This window comes from Canis lupus, chromosome 26 (assembly GCF_011100685.1).
Source record: "Canis lupus familiaris isolate Mischka breed German Shepherd chromosome 26, alternate assembly UU_Cfam_GSD_1.0, whole genome shotgun sequence".
Lineage (NCBI taxonomy): Eukaryota > Metazoa > Chordata > Mammalia > Carnivora > Canidae > Canis > Canis lupus.
This window is the reverse complement of record NC_049247.1, coordinates 12444976-12468518: the sequence shown is the minus strand read 5'-3', so window position 1 is coordinate 12468518 and position 23543 is coordinate 12444976. Positions and strand designations below refer to the sequence as shown.

Below are 23543 nucleotides of genomic sequence, written 5' to 3'. Positions count from 1 at the left end.
CCAAAGCCATTCTTTCTTACTGTGAAGATTTCATAAGGGATATATAGGAAGGGACCAACAACAGGTCCTGGCATGTATCAACCTCCAGGGAAACATGAATTCTCTTCTACTCCCAACAGGAAAGAAAGGGGGGACAGCACTTCACTCCTTCCTCCCTCACCTCCCTTGACCTTAAGAAGCTCAGAAAAGGTGGGAGAGCTCCTTTTGAAAGGGGCTCCTTTATTTGGAAGCCAACTTCGCATTTCTCAGCTATCGCTTGGAGCTTGGGTTCACACATCTGTGATGGATGAGCAGGGAATATAAACACCTCATTAATGTTTGAACCCACTGGTTGGAATGGGGAAAGACGACAAGCCCAAGTCCAGAACCTTAAACAGAGAAATAATACATGCTCCCGTAAAGACGAAGGAAGGTGGGCGGAAAAGGGAGTTGTGCAAATCATCACAAAGAGTTATTTGACCTGCTTGAAAACTTTAATTGCTGGTAATGGCCAACCTGTTGGGTGGTATTTTATTAACACTAATAGATTTTTACAGGATATTTCTCACATTCCTCTCCGAGGGCCTCAGGAATTCATTAAATATTAAAAGGTAGTGCTCTGGATTGTTCAGTTAAAGATGTTGTCCTGATGAGGTTTCCCGCAAGTTAGAGACCGGAGAAAGCAGGCAGGCACAGGATGGATGTTCGCTGTCAGCTTTGGCAGAAGAGATAATAAAATAATAATAATCATGAGTGTTTACAGGGTGCTTACTATGCTCCAGGCACTCTACTAAGCACTCTATGTTGTTTTTCTTAATACACAAAATAACCCCATAAAGAAGGTACTATTAGCATCCCTGTCCTGTGAATGGTGAAACTGAGGTTCATTATATTTCAAAACTAGTGAGAATAAGGAAGAATGGAGAAATATTAGCCAGGGTCTGGAGTCAGGCAGATGAGGGATTTGCAGGCATCTTTAATCTCTCTCATGAGACATAATAAGGCAATAAATGGTAACTTTTATTTAGAAAAAAATCTATAGGGGCACCTGGGTGTCTCAGTGGTTGAGTGTCTGCCTTCAGCTCAGGGCATGATCCTGGGGTCCTGGGATGAAGTCCCACATGGAGTTTCCCGCAGGGAGCCTGCTTCTCCCTCTGCCTATGTCTCCACCTCTCTCTGTGTGTCTCACATGAGTAAATAAATAAAATCTTTAAAAAAAAAAAAAAGAAAATATCTATAAAATGAGGCAGCTAATACCTACCCACCTACCAAAGTCATTGAGAGGAGGGAGATAATGAGTGTAAAGTAAAATGCAGAATATTTGGCAAAAAGCAGGCACAAAGCAAAAAGTAAGCTCTCTCCTGTTAGTGACCCTGGGATAGCCCAGCTAAGGTGGTAGCATTATCCCAACTCTAGACACACACATGTCTAGATGTCACACATTTTATCTCAGATAAAATACAAGACATCCAATTTCAGATTAACAATGAATACTTTTTTGTAAGTCTCTCCTGTGCAATATTTGGTATCTACTTATATGAAAAAGTTTTGTGTAGTTTATATAGAACTCAAATTTAATTGATCACCCTATTTTTTTTTATTGGCTAAATCTGGCAATCCTGCCAGTGTATCAATGAAAGCTCTGAGACCAAAAATTCTGATTTCAGCTTTTGACCACAGAAACAAGAAAGACTGCATTTGAAATTTGAACTAGGGACACCTGTGTGGCTCAGTGGTTGAGTGCCTGCCTTTGGCTCAGGGTGATCCTGGGGTCCTGGGATTGAGTCCCACACTGGGTTCCCCGCAAGGAGCCTACTTCTCCCTCTGCCTGTGTCTCTGCCTTTCTCTCTCTCTCTCTCTCTCTGTCCCTCATTAATAAGTAAAAAAAAAAAAAAAAATCTTAAAAAAAGAAGAGAAACATAGAAATTTGAACTAGATACCATACATGATCTGTCCAAACTTATAGTTCTCCTTCCTTTAGTCATGCCAAGAAAGAAGCAGAAAAGAAAGAAAACAGAAATATAAAGGTTTCCCAATCTTCCAACCATCTCAATCCCATCAATAAGGGTAAGTGTCTGATATTCACCACATTTATCCAGTCATGGAGATCGCTGCCAAGTCATGGAGCTCTGGCAAAATCACTTAACTCAGTTTTCTCTTCTGTAAAATGGGTGTGATAACAGCAGCAACTTAACCCAAAGGGGTATTATGAAGGATAAATGAGATAAACATATAAAATGTTTAAAACAGTCCCTGGTCCATGATAAGTGTTCAATGTTGGCTTTTAATATCAGTGAAGAGACAGATATAGGGACACACCAACTGAATCAGTTAAGGTCTTCGAGAATTAGTAAGGGATGAAAGGCAGTTGGAGTGGGGAAAACTTCATGAAAGTTGTAGCTAAGTAGGGTTGTGCCGAAGGAAAAGCAGTTTGCTGAACAGATGGGGGGAAAGGCTTTGAGAGAGAAGGAAAAGCATATGTAAGGAGACAAAAGAAAAAAAAAAAAAAAACAAGAAAAGAAAGGAACTCCAAGTAGTGCAATGCTGGTAGGATAGAGTTTGAAGTCCTAGGGGCAGGGCGGTGGTGGACCAGGCCAGAGAGAAAGCCCTTCAAAGACTTTGGACACTGTGTTATGGAGATGCTTCCTTCTGGGACCCTAAAACAAGTTTCAGCAGGGGAAAGATGTGTGAGTCTTGCATGGGGACCAAGTCAAAATTATGACAGCAGGGAAGAGGTGAGGGGGCAAATCAAGATCGAGACAGAGACACTTTTACATTATTCTAGATGGCAAAGCTTAGCGTCCAGGTGGTAGAGGTGAGAGTGTGCACAAGAGAATAGCCAAGAGAGAAATTTCTGATATAAGGGGCTCGGGTTCCATCTTCCAGCCTAAGTGAGAAATGTGACTTACAGAATAAAACCCTAGACAAATACGTTAGATATAAATATCTCCTTCATTCACAGTTTGGCTATGAAAACAATGCCTACGATTTGAGAAAATTGGAATTCCTATTTCCCCGGGAATCATTGGAGTGACCATCCTTCCGTATGGCTCCTCTAACTTTCCCGTTGAGGGTACTATGCATTCATCCAAAGGGAAGCAGGAAGAGGTAGCCAAGAAAGTCGTAGTCTGTAGTTGTTGTACTGGTGGTTCCAAGTCTAAGGCTAAAAAGAAAAGCTTAATAATTTAACTCTTACCATCCCAAATCTAATAATAACTGCTGTGTATTGAGCTATTGGTCTGCGCCAAGTATTGAGTTAAAAGGTTTGCATGTATTATTTTATTCTCACAGCAATCCTGTGAGAATTAGTAAAAAAGTCATATCCATTTTACAAGTGAGAAAACTGAGGATTTAGTTTATCGTCCCCAGTCACTCACCTAGCAAGTGGCAGAGACCCAGAGACCCAGGGATTGGTGACCATGAGATCTATGCTCTTAACTACTATGCCAGAATTCAATATTTTCCAAATGGCAATCCATCATGCACACAGCCTATACTATGATTTACTGAATATTATTTTTAACTAAGTGCATTTTTGACTTAAACTGAAATTTAATGTTATAAATATAAATATATAAATATCCAGAAATCCATAAACATTAAAACATTCCAAAAACCATTCAAATAAGTACTGTTCCTATGATACTATGAAATGAGCACAAAAGGGTAGTTTTACTTGCATGATTCATTTGTGTGAAGTTCAAGATCAGACAAACAAGTCTATAGGGGTAGAAATCGGAAACTTGGTTGCTTTTGGGAAGCAGGGGTGAGTGAATAGGCAGGAACAGGGTAATGGAGATCATTTATATTGTGATTGGGATGTCAGTTACATGGGTGTACACATTTGTCAAAACTCATCAAACCATGTGTTTAAGATCTGTGCATTTTATTGGATGTAATTATACTTCAATTTAAAAAAAGAGGCCTCAAATTGAGACTTTTGACGTTATCTTCAAATGAGGTTCCACACAGACTCCCATAGATGCACTGACTTCATATAACTTTGAACAGGTGTGCCTTTTCTAAACATTTGCTCTACATAAAGTCTGATTATTTTGTATATAGCATGATTGTTTTGTGTTGCACTCTTGTGTAAATATTTTCATTTTTTAGCTGTAAACATTTAAAAATACACCATACTTCCTGTTAAAAAGACATGCTTTGGGGGCGCCTGGGTGGCTCAGTCAGTTAAGCCTCTGCCTTGATCCTGGGGTCCTGGAATCCAGCTGCCTGGGCTCCCTGCTCAGCGGGGAGTCTGCTTCTCCTGCTCCCTCTGCCCCTCCCCCTCCACTCATGCTTTGTCTCTCACTTTCTCTCTCTCAAATAAGTCAATAAATAAGATCTTACAAAAAGAAAGAAAAAAAGGACCTGCTTTGCTAGAACAAGTTCCAGACTACCACTTAGAAGCCATGTAACCGTTAAGACTTTTGTTTTCCTTGGTCTCACTTCCATTATTCATAAAATGTGTTCCTGGCGATGAATACATCCCACGTCGGAATGGTGTCCAAGTTCACATGTGGGTGATGGTAGAGGTGCCTTTTAGGTTGGGAGAGGATATCGGAACATGGTTAATGTTATCTCATACAAAGTGTCTTCCTTTCTTAAGAGCGAACAATTTGCCCATTAACTGAAACCTAAGGCCATTCATTCATTCATTCCTTCATCCACTCAACTGATACTTGTTGAGTGCCCACTGCACGTCAGCGCCTACTCTAGGAGGCAAGTTCACTATAGCAACGATAAGGGAGGTAAACTGATTATCATGTATGGAAAACGCTGAGCACATATGCTGCACTCCATAACGCCGGGTTATGATTGTTACTGGTAATCACAGTATTAAAGAAGCAAAGTATCAAAGATAATTAATTTCACTCTATCCTCCCTCCCCCATGAAACTCTGATGTTTAAATTTTCCACAAAACTTCCATCCAAATGTGGAATTATAATACAAGCCAAAGACTTGCTTTGGAGGCTCCGTCACCATTCTTAACATTTATTCAAATAAATAATTAGCAAATATTTATTAAGCCCCTAGTGTGGAGCCGACAACTGTTCTAGCTGCTGGGGAGACAGCCACACTGGAGCGTAATTAATGACCAAGATTTTTGGAGCTAATGACTTCATAAACAGAAATGTGCTGGGCACAATGGAACAAAAAAAAAAAAAAATCACTGAGATACTAAAGTCACTGAGAACTGAGAAAGTTTGGGAACCTCAAGTCTGGGGGGTAAAAAAGACCCTATTCAAACCCAGAGGCAAACAAATGAATTAATCCAGAGAGAATTTGGAGGGCAAACATGACTTTGCACTTCTCTGGAGTGTAGGGGAGAAAAGGAACACAAAAACACAAAACAAAGCCTGCATGCTGGTCCATTAAAAAAAAAAAATCTGCTTGAGCTTTGTTGATGCAAAGCTCTTTATCTGAGGAGCTCAAAGAGCTTTATTACAGGTAAATACCCTTGTCTCCAGCTGCTAACAGGAGAGGCCAGGCCTAGGGAGATTAGGGGAGAATGCCTACTTAAGGTCACATAACAGTCAGTGACAAAGTGGAGACTCATAGAGTGGTCTGTAATGGGATTTGTCTGCTGTCTATTGTATCAGCCCTAAGACGCTGGGTGTGCGAGGCAGGCTCCAATGTGGGAGCCTGCAGGAGACAGGGCGACCGTGCGACCCTGTTAGGGACTTTGGGGGTCACTGAGTATGGCTCCCTTTGTTTTCCAGAGCCCACACCGAGACTCTGAGCCATGCCAGTGGTTGGCCTCAGTCTGCAGAGACTGTTTGCGGTGGAGCCAGAGAGAGAATGGAAGGCTCCTAGCTTCCCCCTAATTCTCTCTTTGAGTTTTCCTGGCTCAAGTGATTTGTCTAGGAAAACCTATTAAGGAAATTCAATTTCTCTAAAGCTGGCTGGGTAGAAAACTTGAGTTGGATCAAAGCTGGTGTAGAAGGAATTAGAAAGGAACGGTAAATGGGGAAGCACTCAGAACCTTGGCTCTGTTGGGGACTAGTATCGGACCTCGGGCAAGTGATCCCCAGTCTCGGCACCTCTGTGATCTGTAAGGAACACCGAGGGGTCTGAGCTCATTAATCCCTAACACACTCCGCCTTAGTACCATCCACTTTTTGGTTGCAAAATACCCAGACCTCGGTTTTCCATTCTGTAAAATGGGGACACCCATAAAGCCTACTTTGTGGAACTGTGATGAGCCAGAGAGCACCTGTGTTTTTAGAGCTTCAAGCCTGGAACTGTTCGGTGTTAGCGATTTTTGTACTAGAGGGAACCACAGGAGAGGTTTGCTCAGATAGTTCAACTGAAGTATTTGTGATGGGTCTCCCCATCTTCTCTAATTTACCATTCTCCTGTAATTTCTTCTAAATCCAGACCAACGTTCAAGCTTTGGATCCAACTACAGTTGTCAGATAAATCACACTCAGTTAAGTTTGTGTTTTAGATAAATGCAAATTTAACTTATTTAACATAAGGATATCTCAAATATTACATGGAATATACTTGCACTAAAATCTTAGTGATTGTTTATCTGCATTTACATTTACTTAGCATCTTTTATTTTTATTTGGTTAATCTGGAAACCATAGCCTTGAGCCAGGTTTGCATTTCAGATTTTGGTTTGGGGAAAAATGTGTGTCCCCTCTTTCATGCTCCATCTGAAGAGTTAAGGCAGGCAGAACTAAACTCATGGCTCTAAATTTTTTCACGTAGTAGGAATGGAATCAACAGCTTCACCTCAGAGTTCAGCCATCTTGTGACTCAGTTTTCCAGATTTTACTAGCACAGTGGATGGGAATAAAGGGAGGGAGGAAATTGTAACACAAATGATTACTTTGGTTTATAGGGGGGATGTTTGATTTGAACCCTGGTTCCAGAAACTTCTGGGGAAAGAACCCAGATAAAGACCATCAAAGATGTGGGCAGCCCGAATGGCTCAGCGGTTTAGCACCGCCTTCGGCCCAGGGCATGATTCTGGAGTCCTGGGATCGAGTCCCACGTCGGGCTTCCTGCATGGAGCCTGCTCTCCCTCTGCCTATCTCTCTCTCTCTCTCTCTCTCTCTCTCTCTCTCTCTCATGAATAAATAAATAAAATCTTTTTAAAAAAAAAAAAAAGACCATCAAAGATGTGATGCCAGAACGACCTGGAAATTGTAAGGGTATCAGAATTCATAATGAAGAGAGACGAAGAAAAGATCTGCAAAGGTTTAAATTCCAAAGGAAGCTCAGTGGCGGGGCCTGGAAGGGGTCCTGGCTGGTAAGTCAAGGCTTGAAATCCTACATCAATGTATTGTTCTGTCAAATGGGGTGATAGTACCTGCATGCTTCATCCTTATCTACCCACATCTCTAGTTAACCTTCAAAACATAGATCTCTAGGCTGGGAGCTAAAAACACTGTCTTCTAGTTCTGGATGCAATAGACACATGATCACTTTTAGCCAGTGTTAAATCCAGGTCAGCCACCTGCAGAGAATTTTCTAGAAACATCCTGAAGTCACATGGTTTGAGGCACCTGTGGCTCGTCATACAAGGTGCCCTGATGTCCTGGGAAAATAACTTACTCCCCGTCCAAGCACAGAACTGGATTGCATTTACCCATCTCTCTCTACTGTCCTTCATTTTATTTATGTATGTATTTATTATGTATTTAATTATTTATTTTAGAAAGAGAGCCGGAGGTGGGGAGGAGAGCCGAGGGAGAGGGAGTGAGAGAATCTTCAGCAGGCTCGGCGCTGGGGGGACTCAATCTCACGACCCCCGAGGTCACGACCTGAGCCCAAATCAAGAGCCAGATGCTGGACCGACTGAGCCACCCAGGGACCCCTACTTTAGTGAAGATGAAGCCGACGGTCTGAGAGGGGCTGCGGTATACACCGAAAGGCAGACAGTATTACACTCACATAGCAGATGGCAAAATAGAGAGGCAGAGAGTGTTGGTGGGAAAAATCCCCTCTCTGAGCCTCAGTTCCCTCATCTATAGAATGGGCTAACTCTACACCTTTGGCAGGGCTGTTCCCAGCAATCACACGGGAGGCTATATGGACAGCCCGTGGTGCAGTGCTTAACAATTTAATTGACAGTAGCTAGTGGGTACATGTAAGAGAGCAGCATAACTATCAAGAGAGCAACATATCATATAACTGATAACTTTCTGAGACCCCTTTAAAGAATCTGTCCCATAAAATAATATAACCTGAAACTCCATTGGACTATTTATCTGAACCACTGTACTATGCATCTGCTTGTGGGTAGATGAGGACGTGCATACATCCACCCGCGTATGGATTCGGTACTGTCATTTGTCCTCTTTGATAGATTTAATAAGTTTAGTGTACCACTTCCACCTATGTTTAAACACGGATCCACTAAGTGTATTATGTAGATTAAATGAAAGACACAGTGCTGGTGAGCTGTGAGTTCATTCCATTGGCTTCTCTGGCTCTTCTATCACTATAGAGCCCAGCGGGGCATCCAACAGTCCTGTTCCTGATCCTCAGTGATTTTTGCGTCCCCATCCCTGACCCCCACCAACTTCCCTCGCTGTCCCTTCTACCCCTGCTTCTTTCTTTTGGCAATCTGAGGCTGCTTTCCCAGCTTGACCCCTGGGGGCTTTCCAGAACCTATTTACTTAAACATATATTGACCTAGGCTTTACTTCCCCGGGTGAATTATGCCACAGGCAGCAATCTCCAAATCATAAATTAGCCCGCAACCCTGTGCAACTGTCTGCTAATGACGCAGATGGTGCAATGGTGTCTTCATGCAACTGGCTGGATAAGAGGGCTCTAAATTGTGTTGGCTGACAGCTCCCTCTCTCCTCCTCACCTGGCTGGCTTTTCTGTGCCTCTCTGTCTGGTTTTGTCTTTATCTCCCCTCATGCATTCATGCCAAAGGTAAAAGGACTTCATCAGGGTTCAGGAAGTCGGGAAGGAGAGGGAAGGGGCTTGACTTCAGCACCTGCCATGTACTAGGTGTTCTGCACACGTTTGCTGAAGGAAGTGGTGTGTGTTAAGAGCATGGCATGATGCCTGCTTTGATCACTGCTGTTATTCCCACTATTCAGGAAGATCTTCAAAGCCAAGCCAGAGCCTTAGGCACCCCCGATTCTCCAGGGTTTACAACACTGCCTGTTATTCAAAAGGTCATCGATCCAATGGGGAATGGATGGATGTTAGGTGCATTCTGGGGACCAGAATTTCTTCCTCCTATGGGTCATTTTTTTCTGCATCAGAATCTTTGTCTTATAACCTTCTCTTGAGCTGCCTAGGTGTGCTCGAATTGAGGTCAGATAAATGTACTGGTTTAATGAATATTACATCCTGTTCCCTTCTGTTTTGCAATTTGAGAGGACTCCTTTACATCAGTCTTACCTTCTTCTTCCAGGAAGTAAAGGGTGAGAAGCGTTGAATATGGGTTTGACTAGATAGACTTTGTGAAATATTAGTTAGCATTATACAAATATTTGGGATTGGTAATCCACCAAGAAGCTAACTTTCTTGGTTCTAGTCTTTCTGGAATACCAAGGAAGCTCCCCACTCCAAGCCTGTGGGTTTAGAAGACTGTCCTCTCAATTCAAGACCAACAAAACTTTTCCATATAACAGAATAATGATCCAGAGCCACATGTTTATGGATCTGTAATTAAAGAACATGCTCTTTCAGCCCAGTTGTGCCTCCTAATAAGGATATACATTGGCAAAACTGAGGCCTGAGTATATAAAAATCTTTTTCTAAGAGTCTCTTTCCTGTATCAGGATCAGAAGAGACAGGAAATCATATCATAACAATGTTATGACCAATGGAGGTATTACCGCCAATAATACACATACTCAATACTTCTCATGCCCTAACTCCTGTAACACTCAAAACAACTCTATGAAAGTTGGGCTAGAAGTTACAGATGGAGAAACTAAGGATCTGAGAGATTAGGCAATGTGATTAAAATAGGAACAAACAATCATGGCAAGGATTCCCACTCAGGTGGGTCTGGCTCTAGAATAGCATGTTTCTTCACTACCCTGTTTGGAGTGGCAGTAGCCAGGCTCTTAGAGATTCTTAAGTTGAATCCCTGGACCCCCAGCAAGCCCAGGAATGGATTTCAGAGGGCTTGTAAGCCCTTTGATATTGCATTCACCAATTTCCCTGTCTGTGTGCATTTTTTTTTTTTTTGAGGGAGAGTGCATAGGTCTCCATAGGTTTTGTTTTGTTTTGTTTTGTTTTTTAAGATTTTATTTATTTATTCATGAGAGAGAGAGAGAGAGGCAGAGACACAGGCAGAGGGCAAAGCAGGCTCCATGCAGGGAGCCCAATGTGGGACTCGATCCCGGGTCTCCAGGATGATCACGCCCTCGGCCGAAGGCAGCGCTAAACTGCTGAGCCACCCGGGATGCCCTTCCATAGATTTTCAAGGGGGTCCATGCCACTCAATTTGGAATTGCGGGTTTGAGAAGTATCAGAATTGGAACATGAGTAGAAGAAGCATTTAGCCACATCAGAACCACCGGTTGGACCAATCAATTCAGACTGCCACCAGATAGAGTTCTTTTCATTTTTGAACTCTGGGCCCCACCTTTTAGCAATTTATTCTGGACAGAACTGAGTGAGAAAGCAAGAAGCAGAGCCAGTGGGGCCCAGCATTCCGCAGGCCTGGAAGAACAGGGGTTGGCCTGGAAGAGCGGCTGCCCTGGGATCAAAGGGACGAGGCAAACTCTTCATCACCAGGTTTCACATCAGCACTGTTCAGGGCAGGAACATGTCAAGGGGGTAGGCTTTCTTTGAAGTGTCAAGATAAGAACCATCTCCACCTCCCTTCAGTGTGAAAGTCATTCCTCTAGGAGCCAGGGGAGGGTGTGAGGCATTTGGCTGTCTGTAAGGGAGCTAGGAGGAACTTATCAACTGAGGCAGACACCTCCGTGACTCCAGACTACGTCTGGACCCAGCCAACAATCTCCAGGGAACATCAGTTCTGAAGCACGTATGAAATGCAGAGCCGCATGATCATTTTCCCAATGCTGTTCCATCCAGAGCTGTATCTGCGTGGACTTTTACTGTTGAATCAGCGAGTATAGAAAGCCTGGCACTCAGAGAAACCAGTGAGAGCTGGCACCTCTGGCTGGGTGAGCTTGGGCAAATTCCTTAACCTCTCTGAACCTCAGGTTTAATGGGAGTTAAAAGAACAGCCCCTCTTTCTAGGATTAATTTGAGAAGTAAATGAGATTATGGAAATTAACCATTTCTTTCTGCAACAGCTGGTGTAGAGCACATTCAAAAAATTTGTAGCTGATATTTTTCTTTACTGTCTGGCTCAAGACATCTGGTCTAGGTGGACTTTAGAGTCCAAATGCTTGATCATATGATATTTTTCCACAAATACTTTCCCTAGTATTGTAAGTGCTTGGTGTTGAAGAATAAGACCTCCCTTACCTTATTTTTTCAATACAGCCAGTGTGATGCAGTAGGTAATAGCAGATGGCCTGCATTTTAACCCTGGCTTTTCCATCTAATGACCATGAACCTTAGGAAGTGACTTAGCTTCCTTGTTCCCTGGTTTCCTGATCTTGACATGACAACATTTTATAGATGCTCACTATTTGGATTAAATTGGTTATCATATTAGCAATTAGAATGGTGCTTGGTACATAACAAGTGCTCAGGAAGTGTTGGTTTTAATGTGTGTCCCCCTACTCTCCATCAGCTTCTATAAATAGCCAAGAGCTCTTTGTTAAATGAAATTTAATGAAGAACTCAATTGTACCCAACCTTGGGCTCTAGGCTTTCAAAGCCTCTATTGGCCTTGTCCCTAGGATGCTTAAATTTTGATTGAAGAACTAATATATATTCATCAAGTCACTCATTCAAGAAATTTGAGGGACAAATCTAGGCTAGGCGGTTATTCCCTCTATTAAACAGATAGCTCTGATAGGCCAAGCACTGGCTTTCACAGGGGTTCCTTTCTCTGCCCATCACACCCTGGGACATTGTCACTGCTCTTCCTTTTCAAATCCTTTAGGTCTTAGCTTGAATGCCACCTCTTCTTAGAAACCCCCCTTGATTCTGGATCCGATTAGATCTCTCTATCTTAGGCCCCAAACACCCTACTTCTTCAATCATGTTTTGCGTGACTAAGTTAATATCTGACTTCAAAGGGCACCTGGTGGCTCCGCGGTTGAGCGTCTGCTTTCTGCTCAAAGCGTGATCCTGGGGTCCTGGGATCGAGTCCCCATCAGGGTCCCCACAGGGAGCCTGTTTCTCCCTCTGCCTGTGTCTCTGCCTCTCTCTGTGTGTCTCTCATGAATAAATAAGTAAAATCTTTAAAAAATATATCTGACTTCAACATTCTCTGATTCCATAAAGGTAAGCTCCATATTTGCCTATCTTTTGCCATATCCCCAGTATCAAATGCAGTGCCTGGAACACACAAGTACTCAAAAAAAACTGTGGACAGATGAATAAAAGGGAATTTCTGGGTGTGGATTTCCCTCTTGGAAGGCATTATTTTCTAACTTCATCTCTGTGGTAAATGACACCTCCACCTTGCAAAGTTTAGCAACAGTGAGTTCTGGCACTTTTAGAGCTTGCAAAATCCTCTGAAATGGCTAGTCCATTGTCTTTCAGATGGAGAAATGGAGTCTACAGAGGTACAGCCATTCCTCCAACTGCACTTAATGGGCAGAGCTAAGATGAGAACTTAGATCTTTTAACTCCCAGGATCTTCTGCAAGAAAAAAAAAAAAAAAGTAAGTCAAATTCTGTTACTAAAGTCAACTATTTATTTAGCATTAGGACTAATTAGGACTATTAGGACAATTAGGACTCCCCCACTGGAGATGGAAGACCTTGAAGTGCTTAATTGTGACAAAGTAGCTTTCTCATTAAAGGCAGTCATTGGAGTAGAACAAGAAAAAAATAAAAAGAAAAGGAAACATGGGCTTAAAGAAAACACAGGCTCAAGTCCTGTGTATCCCAGGATATCCACAAAGTCTTCATTTGTAAGTATGTGACATGATAATTTATTATAGGAATTTCATATGTTATGTCAACAAATGCATGCATTATATAATAAAGAATTTGACTGACTTTCCTTTCTTTTCTTCCTTCCTTCTTTTCTTTCCTGAATGGTAGACTCCAAATCTTTGGAATTTCCTGGGTCAGAGGAATGTCTTTGTTATTCATGAGCAAGTTGGATCACACCTGAGTTTGTGCTAAGAGTTGAGAGGACTCAAGGTGGGGACTGATCAACCAGAAAGACCAACCTCATGATTACAGGGTGGGGGCTCTGAGCCCAGCCTCACCTGGTAAAACAAGAGGCTAGTTGGAGATTGAGCTTGAACACATATCCAGTGACCCAATCACTCTTGCCTATGTAACGAAACTCCAATAAAGACTCTGGACACCAAAGCTTGGTGGAACTTTCTGTTTGGTGAACACACTGATGTACAATGAGGGTGATGCACCCCAATTCCAAGGGCAAAGGGCATTGAAGTTTTGCATTCAGTATCCTCCCAAACTTCTCCTTGGTTTGTCTGCTCTTGACTTGCATCCTTTATAATAAAAATGCAATCAGGAGTACAGCATTTTGCTAAGTTCTATGAATCGTTCCTGTGTATTACGAAACCTGAAGAGGGCATGGGAACCTTCACTTTTATAGCCAGCTTGTCAGAAGTGTGGGTGGCCTGGGGACCCCAAAGCTTGTGACTGGCAGGTGAAGTGAGGACAGCCTTGTTGGGGAATGCACCCTTCATTTGTGGGATCTGCACTAATTCCAAGTGGTTAGCATCAGAATTACATCAGCACTGCAGCATATGAGGTGCTGAGAAGACACTGTGGCCACAGTGGTTTTGCCTTTGTGGCCTATCTTCCTTATTTCCCTTCCTCTAGAGGTCTTTGAACTCCTCTTCTCTGTTGGCAACCCACTTCATGGGCCTCGGTCAGGGTTGACAATCCTCTTTCCCTCCATTACCACATGGTCACTGAACTGAGACCAAAGTATTAAACCTCTTCCTGGTCTTTTCTCCAGGAAGAGGGTGGCTCTCAGCTAGAAAATGTGAACCGAGCACCTCCACTGGCCATCAAGTCAGCCATGAGAAGGGAGTCTAAGACTTGGAAAGAAAGACAGCTTGGCGGATCCAGGAATCCTGGATCAAGTGGTTCTTTGGGGGAGTTCCCAGTTACATGAACCAATAAATCCACTCCTGCCATTTATTTACTTATTTCTCTTTTCTGTTAAGTCAATGGAGTTGGGTTGCTATCACCTACAAACAGGATTCCTGAATTGACACAGTACCTGACATCATGACCTCTATAGAGTAAGTATTCACCAATGGTAGCCGTATTTCTGAAGTGGGAAAAGTCAGCTCAAAATCCCCAAATTTCCCATTTTTATTTATAGCCCACCACCACCCACACTGCTTCCCTCAGTAAATGATAATGTAGATGACCACAGATTCTTTTCTCTGTGCCTATTGAGAGGTGGCATCTAATTCCTCCACATTGGAATTTCCCTGCTGGCCCTACTGACTTGTGGTGAAACAAATATTCTGGGACTGCTTAGACTCAGTCGTAAGAAGCCTTGGAGCTTCCAGGGGTGCCTGGGTGGCTCAGTCCATTAAGCATCTGCCTTCGGCTCAAGTCATGATCCCAGGGTCCTGGGATCAAGCCCCGTGTCAGGTTCCCTGCTCAACGGGGAGTCTGATTCTCCCTCTCCCTCTGTCCCTCCCCCCTATTCATGCTCTCTCTCTCAAATAAATAGATAAAATCTTTCAAAAAGAAAGAAGGAAGGAAAGAAAGAAAGAAAGAAGAAAGAAAGAAAGAAAGAAAGAAAGAAAGAAAGAAAGAAAGAAAGAAAGAAAGAAAGAAAGAAAAGAATCCTTGAGCTTCTGCTCATCTTCTGCTTCTGGTGTATAAAGAATATGACTGCCTGATGCCCAGCTTCTGCTTCTGCTGTGTAAAGAGTATGACTGCTTGAGACTTCTGCACTGGAGGGACACATGGAAGCCTTGAGATAACATGTAAAGATCGTAATGTCCAACCAGCCCCCAGATGGTCCAGCCCCCAGCCACTGTTAAGTCACCCCTATAGAGACCCCAAGCAATGTTTGAAAGAAAGAAAAGTCATCCCCACCAAATCCCACCTGAATAACAGGCTCTAGGCAGATTTGCATGATACTGTGTTTTCGAGTGGCTGGCTATGCATGGATAAGTGGAACAATAATAATAACTGTTTACCTTTCCTCAGTGGTTCCTATGTGCCAGGTTCTTAAATATTTAGGTATTTATTTTAGAGCGAGAGAGAGTGAGAGTAGGAAGAGGGACAGTAGGAGAGGGAAAGAGAAGCAGACTCCCACTGAGCATGGACCCTGATGTGAAGCTCTATGTCATAACCCTGAGATCGTGACCCTAAGATCATGACCTGAGCCAAAATCAAGAGTCAGATGCTTAATTGTGCCACCCAGGTGCCCCATCTATGTGCCAGCTTTTTAAGAGGCACCATCTCATTGATTCATCAAGCAACTCAAGAAATGACTCTTCCTATTATCCCCACTGTAGGCATGAGGAAACTAAGAATCAGAGAGATGATGTCACATGCACAAGGTCACACAGTGTCACATGCACAAGGTCACACAGCTAGTAACAGAACCAGGACTCTTGGATTTGTAGCCACCACATTCTGTTGCCCCTTGATCATGCCGTGAGAAACAGCAGGCTAACCCCCTTCTGGAATTTGGCCCCAACCACAGAGTTCCTGTCTTAAACAGAACAGCAGGACCCACCCTACTCCAAAGGGGAGAGTTTATTCACAACCCTCTGAACAAAGTTAAGAGAAACTAACTAGCAATGAATGGTCCAGAACCCACTGGAAAATCTGGAAAATACTCTCTATCCCTCTTAAGCCTGCAAGCCTGGTTATCAAATGGGAAGAAGTGAAGCTGCACAGAGAACTATAAGAGATGTGGATTTTCTTACAGGAAAGTGGCCGCGGCAAACATGCCACTTGGAACAGAGGGAGCCAGAGGAAGAAATACCCCAGCCTCTTTCTGCCTCCTCCCTCTCCAGCTGGTGCCTGCTATTGGCTAAACCCAAATAGAAGCCTGAGGTCACGGAAGCACAATGAGGCAGCCCACACTGCCCAGAGTCTTGGGCAAAGAGCAGAGTGGAGGAGGTACAGAATGGACCTGGGCAAATAATACAGCTCCAGCAAGTCATGTTTTCCCTATTTCCCACACTTGGTACAAGTGGAAATTAGACATTCCAAAAGTCAGATGAAAATACATGAACTATATTGTCCTCCTGGGATTTATAGAGTAACTAAACCCCAAACTCAACTCCATTGGCTTCTGTCACCTTCCCAGAGCTCATTTCCAAAAGGAAATAACACCTGCCCCAAATCTCCACCTGCCACGGCCACCTCTCTGAACCTCCAGCTGCCAGGGGCTGACAGTAAGTCACAGAAGCGTACTGATTTCTCTAGGGAAAGATGAGCGAAATGAATGCAGAACTCCTCCATGCACAGGATGAAAACCTTTGTGTAGAAGGCAGATGGGGTGAGCTAGACAGGGGGCAGGGGAAGGTGGGATAAAACCCTGCGGCCTCAGACTTTTCCAAAGCAAGGGAGAGATCTGAAGAATGTAAGTATCCTGAATGCAGTCAACAGTCAATGAAAGAACTTCAGGACTTTGCATTTGACTTCATTATATGCTTTTTGATTTCCTGGGCAGGAGACAGCTATTAATTAGTTTGTGTTCAGGTTCATCCAGCTTTTCATTCATGGACTGATTTTTTCCCACTAAGAGTTTAAATTTAAAATATCACTAACAACAACAAAAGAGTCACTAACAAAAAAATAATAATAATAAATAATAAAATCACTAACAACTTGGGCAATTTAGTGCCCAAACCCTCAAAGGTCAGGGAATTATAACTAATGAAGAATATGTTTGACTAATTTAATTCTACAAGCAGCTTATTAACATATCAAAAGACTTTAAAATGTGCACCCTCTTTGACCTTAAAATTTCCTGTCTAACATATGGCTTTTTTTTTTTTTTGCCCTAAAGAAATAATTATGAATGTGAACCGAAACACAGTTTAAAAGGTGCTCACTGAGTTATTATTCAGGTTAGCAAAGACTAAGAACAACCTAATATTTAACAGCATGGCATTGGCGATAATAACAACCACAGCGATTGTCGTGTTAAATATTTAGTGTTTCGCACGTGCCCAGGCCCTATTCCAGGCACTTTGCCCGTAGTAGCTCAATTTCATCCTCACAACAACCCTGTGAGTTGGTAGTATTATTTGGACCGCTTTACAGGTGATGAAACTGAGGCACAGGGAGGTTAAGGAACTACTCAAAGTTGCACAGCTTGTGAGCACAGAGTCAGGTAAGGTCATGCTCAACATTTGCCAGGCCTGGGACAAGAGAAAAAAATTGGAGGCCTACAGACCATTTGAAAAGTGATCAATATAGCTAATCAACTGTCAAGTCCTCTGTTTTCTATCCTCAAGTATGGACAAATACGTGAGGCTGGGTCTGAATGCTGAATCCTTAGATTCCTTGGAGTTCTGTGCCGGGATGTGGGGGTATGGGGTCAACCAGCCCATCTTCAATACCTTACTCCATTTCTCTTCCCACCCCTGGCTCCATCCCCCATTGTGAGAGGCTGTCTGCAGACCTGTGTGTGGACAGGCCAGCCAGTACATCCCAGCCTCATTCAAGATCCCTCCACTTGTCCCAAGCTCCAGGGCGTAATCCTGGAGTCCTGAGATTGAGTCCCATATCGGGCTCCCTGCATGGAGCCTGCTTCTCCCTCTGTCTATGTCTCTGCCTCTCTCTCTCCCTCTGTGTCTCTCATGAATAAATTGAATAAATAAATAAAATCTTTAAAAAAAAAAAAAAAGACCTCCACCTTGAACCGTGGCCCCTGCCATCACTCAGAACTGTGAGTACACACACTGGAAGCATAGGTGTTCCTCGGGAGGCCACGCCCAGATAAAAACCAGCACAGGCCCTAGAAGCATATCCGTGGTTGCCAGGGCAAGAAATTCTGAGGTCTCAGTCATGGTAGTGTGGTCTGAAAGGGGACACAGATTCTACAAAAGTGCATCTCTTCACCCCGGAGACTACTTACCCCGTGGAAGGGGATGGTGGGGGTTTGGGGAAAGACAAGCCCAGGATCCTCTCGAGTGTGGCTTCAGAATATACATTCCCTCTACACAAACATAACAGAGGTATCCAAGCCAACAGTTGGATCCTGGTAATCTAGATCCAGAGCCTGTCCACTTAACTAAAGTGCCCCTCAGGATGAGATTCCCTTAATAAATTGTAATACACCCATAAGGAAATATACTATTCCGCCATTTAAAGATGTATGTATATGGTACGGAAAGATATTCCGAAAATTTTATAGGTAGTGAAAAAGCAGGATATAAAATTATAAATATATTATGATACCTTTGTGGGAAACATCATGGTTACATACATTTTTTAAAAATACATAAAACAGATACAAAAAATGTTAATATAATTTGGCAATTATGAGATTGGGGGTGATTTTATTTTTAATTTTCTTATCTGTATTTTCTGCTTCCCAAAATAACAGGAACTACTGAATTATTAAAGAGAATGAAGTATAATAAAAGTTATGCTTAAAAATGACAGGCATACTTTACTTCACTGCCCTTCACAGATACCACGGTTTGTTTTTTACAAACTGAAGGTTCATGGCAACCCTGCATCAAGTGAGTCTATTGGTACATTTTCCAATGGTATTTGCTCATTCATGTCTCTGTGTCACTTTTGGTAATTCTCAGAATATATCAAACTGTTTCATTGTTATTATATTTGTTACAGTGATCTGTGATCTGTGATTACAACTTGCCAAAGCTGACATGATGCTTAGCAGTTTTTAGCATTAAAGTATTTTTTAAGATTTTATTTATTTATTCATAAGAGACACACAGAGAGAGACAGAGACACAGGCAGAGGGAGAAGCAGGGTCCCTATAAGGAGCCCAATGCAGGACTCGATTCTGAACCCTGGGATCACAACCTAAGCCGAAGGCAGATGCTCAACCACTGAGCCACCCAGGGGTCCCAGCAATAAAGAATTTTTAAAATAAGGTATGTGCATTGTTTTTTAGACACATTGCTATTGCTCACTTAAAACAATATTATGTGGTGTAAACATAACTTTTATAGGCACTAAAAAACTAAAAAATCCATTTGACTCATTTTATTGCAATACTCATATTAATGTTGATCACCATGCCTGCTGTGTATATGCTGAATGCTCTTGCCCAGCAGATTACAAGAGACCATATTAGACCCTACAGGAAACACCAAGAGGGATAAAAGCTCAGAGGGGTGGTATATAACACACCATATGTCAGGAAGCACACTTCCTGTGCACACAGAAAAACCACATTTCCCCAGCTTCCCTTGCAGCTAGGTTGGAGTCATATGATTGCATTTTAGCCAATGCAAAGTGAATAGAAGTCACTTAAGTCATTTCCACAACTGATCCCTAAGCATATTCCATGTGTCTCTCTGATCCTCTCTTCCCCTTTCCTGATCTCAGAGGCCTTGCATTCCAGAAGACCTGCCTTCAAAACGGTGGAGGCCTGCCTAATCTACATCATCACTGAACCAGCAGGATGGTCAACATCCTGGTTTGTCTGGGTCTCAGAAGTTCTGGGTTTCAGGGGAGGCAATTCTGAGGTCCCAGGAGAGATTGGAAATGGGGCATACTGATCACTTAAATGAGTAAGAAATAAAGTTATATTCTGTTAACCCTCATGCATCTTTAGATTAGCCTGATAGCAGTAAGGCCTAGTCCTTCCAAACTCCTATCAGGAAAAACTGAGTACTTAGAGGCTGAATATTCCAGATGAATGCTTTCTTCCAGTACCATGTGTACCCTTGTATCCTGTGACACTATCCTCTGATTCTCCGGACAGCAGTTCTCTGATCTGTATCAAAGAGACAATACAACCTGCCCCCAGTGGCATTGTGACAGTTAAGTAATATGTAGAAAATGTAGTTGTGAAAAAAAATCTTGGTAGCTGTAAATTACTGTGCAAATGTGCATTTTTATCATTATTATCGTGACTATCTACTTTGTTGTTCTGGATTAAATACTGAGGATGAAAACAGTGTTTCCATCCCCAAAAGATGGAAATGTATGTGGATGGATTGAAGAAGAATAGCAAGATGGGTATATAGACAAATTAATAGTTAATGTAGTAGGGTTTTTTCTTTCTCATAGTTTCTGTCACCTGGCATCATTTGAAAAACTTCCCTCCATTATTTTTAAAGATTTGTTTATTTATTTGAGAGCAAGAGACACAGAGAGCAAGTAGAGAGAGAGGGAGACAGGCAGACTCCTCACTGAGCAGGGAGCCTGAGGTGGGGCTCAAACCCAGGACCCTGAAATCATGACTTGAGCGGAAATCAAGAGTCAGATGCCTAACCGACTGAATCATCCAGGTGCCCCAAAAAACTTTCCTCTATTTAGAGAATTTGCCACATTATAAGCCCCTCCTTTAGAAGATACTAGCTAGACTCATTTTTCCAGCCTCCCTTGCAGCTAGACATTTGGCTTAATCTCCACCAATTGGATACTTCTAACATTAAAAAGCAAGCTTGCATAAAATTCATTATTTTGTGAGGGCAAAAGTGAAAGTGTCCACATTTTAAGGTGAGCAGAGCCTCTAATATCTGGGGGCCAGTGTCATTGGTAAGAATCGCAGAGTGCGTGCGTGAGCTGCAGCATTGGTAGCAACAGAGGATTTGCAAGTTTCACTGGGGCATCATCGCAGGCTGCTCTGGACGTCACTCTTGGTTGTCTAGGCTAAAAGTGTGATCTAAGACACTCCTGGAGATTCTGTGAGTCACCCAGTATCTTTTAACAAATGTATGCTCTGCTTAGGTCAGCCAAATTGGGTTGGATAGCTTGCAACCAACAGTGCTTATTAGGTAGATAGAAAGACAGCTAGGTGGACAGATCATTCTACCCTCTGGCAGATAACAATGAACCCCAAACAAAATTTTAAAAAGTAATAATAACTGCTTGAAGGCATTGGAGGGTAACTAATAGCAGGCAGCTTCTGGGAAGAAAGGAACTGCACTGGGTGAGCTTCCCATTCATATCGCTTCTAACCAAGAGCAATCCTTGATCTGCGGCAACCCAAAAAAGAAAAATCCAGAGGGAAGTGCACCCCTCTTGTGTGTATCAACTCTGCCCTGATCTGTAGCCAACCCCTAAGCATGTGGAAGGGGACCTCAAGCAGTCTACTGAATGAAGGCTCATAGCTGCTGCCTACTGACGGGGGCAGAACCTTGCAGACCAGAAAATATACCAGACTTCAGAATTCCCCAAGGCAGCATTGACAAGGTCCAGGAGACAATGCAAAGTCCCTCAAGAGACAAATGAGCAGTTTTACCTGAAATAGGTCTTTCTTCTTCCATTTATTTCACTACCTGTCGGGCTCCTCTCATTTGCCAATCATGCTGAATGCTGAGGACATGGTTATGAACCCGGCTCTGTTCACTCATTGACAGGTTATCTTGAGCTCCTACTGCTCAAACACTGTGTCCACTACTCTGCTAGACTGGAATAGAGAACTTACTCATGAGGGCAAGTGCCTTACCCTCATGGAGCTTTTCTTTTTTACAAGAAAGCTAACTATTAAATAAGGACACAATTAATTCATATGGAGATGCATGTGATGAAGAGGTTCAGGAGAAGGAAAGATCCAGCACTCTGCCCAGTCTGTTCCAATCCCCAGGGAACTGGAAGACGTGTTCCATCTTGTTAGCGCTTGAATGGAGACAATTGCGCTGAACACATTTTGGCCCTTTTGCTCCTTACTAGTCATCCAAAGGCCCTGGAGCTTTTACATTTGTGCCTTTCACACATTCCTTTGTATTAAGGGTTTTTTTTTTTTTTTCTTAAAGAAAAAAAAGCACAGCATCAGGAAACACACACACACACACCCCACCGCCACCACCACCACCACCACCCTTTATTCTTCCAATGATTACATAACTCTGAGAAATCCTTCCAAGACTTGCCGTGTAACTCGACCAAACCTATAAACTTCTTGAAGCTTAGTTGGCAAAGAAGTCTATGCCAACAGTACATAAAACCCTTCGTGGCTGGGTGTTCCAGCAATCTGATTTCATATAAAAATGTCTGGGCCTCTGAAGCCTGCTTAACAGAAGCTGCTAGCTTCGACATCAGTTCTCCCAAACAATTACAAATTGGAAATTCTCCCTGGAAAAGTAGGGTCATCATGGGGAGGGGAGACGGGGAATGATGCTGACAGGGACCCGGGCAGTAGGGGTGGGAAAAGAGGTGTAAAGTCCAGTCGTGAGGATTGCTTGGGGGAGAGAGGGATTATTTGAAGGAAATTACACCGGAAAATGTAACCTCGTGTAGGCGGCTGATGGTAAAATCAGTGTTTCGTGTGGGCAAAGTGGCTGGACTCAGGAGACAGAAGGAATTGAAAAAAATGAATTTTGAGTCAGAGACTGCCAGGCATCTTGGGTGGTAGACCAGGGGCATAAGGTATAAACATTGGAGGAGAAACAGAAAAGAGGTTTGGGGAAGAGAGAGAAGCCTAGTGTGAAGGCACGCCCAAGGCTGCGTTCTCCTTTGTAGAAATAGCAGCCTGTTGGCAGGGGCCCTCTGGACCTCAGCTGCCTACAGCCCACCCTTCCTTTCAGCCTCACTAAATTCCGAGGACTGTGGGAAGCCACCGTGGGAACAAGAGAGGAGAATGTCCTGCCAGAAGCCGAAAATGATGACACGTTGCCTACCCCTTCCTCCAATACCCGACCCAAGCGGTGTCGATGGCACCATCTGATGAGGGCTGGGTGTGGGCAGAAAGCTACCCATTTGCTTCGAGACCCTCTGGCTTTCACACAACCAGAGCAGAAAGCAGAAGCGAGACAGCTGGTCAAGGATAAAACCAGAGAGGACTTACAAGATGAAAGGAAGGGAATGCTAGAATTCCATAGGGAGACCCAGAAACCATTAGATATTCGCCAAGAGCCTCTGTGTGGTTTCAAACTCCCGAATCTACCGTCCCCTACCCAGACCTGCCTGCTGAAATATATAAACGTCATGGCTTGGCGTTGTGGGCCTATGTTCAGAACGCTGGAACCTGGATCCTCAGGATTAGCCAGATCTGTTGGATACTAAGGAGCACGGATCCAGTAGACGGGTCCTGGGAAATTAGACCCCCTGCCCCATGGGGGCTTCTGTCTAATTGGGAGGAAGAGCAGTGAACACACAGAGATGTTGGCAGGAGGGGATTATTCTTTTCCTTCCAACTAGAGGCAGGCCTCAATAAATTTTTATGCCGAGTGTAGAAGGAAACGTAATAGGTTTTCTGTTTTGGCTTTTTTAGATAATTTTTCAATGTGTTGAGTAGCTAATAATTACAATACCCAATAGCCAACATAAAAGCACAAGACAGTATGCATAGTGCACTACCATTTTTATTTTAAAAGGAGAAAAGAGAATGCATTTACATATTTCCTTGTATGTGCATAAAATAT

The 23543-nt window shown here is 43.0% G+C and overlaps 1 long non-coding RNA gene across 1 annotated transcript in view; it reads right to left on the bottom strand.

Annotated features, from left to right (window-relative positions):
* Positions 1-541: 541 nt before the first annotated feature.
* Positions 542-23543, bottom strand: part of LOC111092585 — a 38377-nt gene continuing 15375 nt past the window's right edge. The window contains exon 4 of the long non-coding RNA XR_005379198.1: positions 542-694. This is a non-coding gene — a long non-coding RNA (uncharacterized LOC111092585). The remainder of the gene's footprint in view (positions 695-23543) is intronic.